General features: G+C 43.0%; 1 pseudogene across 1 annotated transcript; it reads right to left on the bottom strand.

Annotated features, from left to right (window-relative positions):
• Positions 1-332: 332 nt before the first annotated feature.
• On the bottom strand, positions 333-1274 carry LOC309965752 (olfactory receptor 8B8-like; annotated as a pseudogene). The gene has a single exon. The product of its transcript is annotated as an olfactory receptor 8B8-like (transcript).
• Positions 1275-1606: the final 332 nt, after the last annotated feature.

Below are 1606 nucleotides of genomic sequence, written 5' to 3'. Positions count from 1 at the left end.
TTGGCACCAGGTAGTCTTATGTTCTTGGGCAACATACAAACATTTCTCAGTCTCCAAAGTGTGACGTATTATATAAAGGCACTGGATTAAATGATTCCTAAGTCCCATTCAATAGTACCAACTATTTTTGTAAAATAAAGAAGAAAGAGTTGGGAAATGAGGGTGAAGGAGGATAAATCTACTTGGGAAAGAGTTAAAATCTCCTCTACATATAGCATAGAAAGGAAGCACTGGAGCTTGGAGTCCACACCAAATAATAACAACAACAATAGTAATAATAAACACTCCAGTAAAAAATTCTTGGATCCTGTTTCTCAATTTCTAATATTTCTTCAAGAGAAGGTTATTCTGCCCAAGGTTTTCTTCAGGGCAAATTTGACATCCTTATTCCTCAGGCTATAGATTAATGGGTTGAACATGGGCACAACAATGGTATAGAATAGGGAGGACACTTTCCCCTGGTCAAGAGGTGAAATAGAAGGTGATTTGAGGTACGTAAAAGCTCCTGACCCAAAGAAAAGAGAAACTGCAGTTATGTGGGAACTGCAAGTTCTGAAGGCTTTGGACCTTCCCTCAGTGGAGCTAATGTGGAAAATGCTGGAAAGAATGAAAACCATAAGAGAGAAAAATGGCAACAAAAGGCACCCCAATGCCAATAGTCACAGCAATAAAGACAACTAGTATGTTTATGTAAGAGCTATTGCAGGAGAGCTCAAGGAAGGGAATGATGTCACACATACAGTGATTGACAAGGTTGTCAGCACAAAAGGTCAGAAATACCATATTTCCTATATGAGCCACAGCCCCAAAAACCCCCATCCCATAGACAGCCAGCAAAAGGAATAAACACACCTGAGGAGACATAGTGACCGTGTACACCAGTGGTTTACAGATGGCAACATAGCGGTCATATGCCATTGCTGACAGGATGAAGGATTCAGAAAAGACAAACAAAAGAAAAAGAAAAAGAGCTGAGTCATACACCTTGCATAGGAAATGATGTTCTTCTTTGGGACAAAACTTGTCAGCATTTTGGGGATGATGGCAGTAGAGAAACTAAAATCTGTGAAGGACAAGTTGAAGAGGAAAAATTACATGGGAATATGAAGGTGAGAATTCAGTCCAATCAAAGTTATCAATCCCAGGTTCCCCACTAACTATGGTGACCATGTAGAAACCTAGAAACAAGAAGAAGAGCGGATCTGGAGTCTTGGCTGGTTTGTTAAGCCTGCGAGGATAAACTCTGTCACAGAGAAGATGTTATCTGCAGCCATTCTCCTCTAGGAGAATCTGTGAGGGAAAACGAAGAGTTGTTCAGAAAAAAAGAGGGAGAAAAAAAACCCTTCTTGAGGGCTTCCCTGGTGGCATAGTGGTTGAGAGTCCACCTGCCGATGCAGGGGACACGGGTTCGTGCCCCGGTCTGGGAAGATCCCACATGCCGCGGAACGGCTGGGCCCGTGAGCCATGGCCGCTGAGCCTGCGCGTCCGGAGCCTGTGCTCCACAACGGGAGAGGCCACAGCAGTGAGAGGCCCGCGTACCGCAAAAAAAAAAAAAAACCAAACAACAAAAAAAAAACCAACTCTTCTTGAGAATGGCATTTGAACA

Source organism: Leucopleurus acutus (genome assembly GCF_964270905.1).
Source record: "Leucopleurus acutus genome assembly, chromosome: 8".
Classification (NCBI taxonomy): domain Eukaryota; kingdom Metazoa; phylum Chordata; class Mammalia; order Artiodactyla; family Delphinidae; genus Leucopleurus; species Leucopleurus acutus.
Note: the sequence above shows the minus strand (reverse complement) of the source record. Positions and strands in the feature narration are given on the sequence as shown.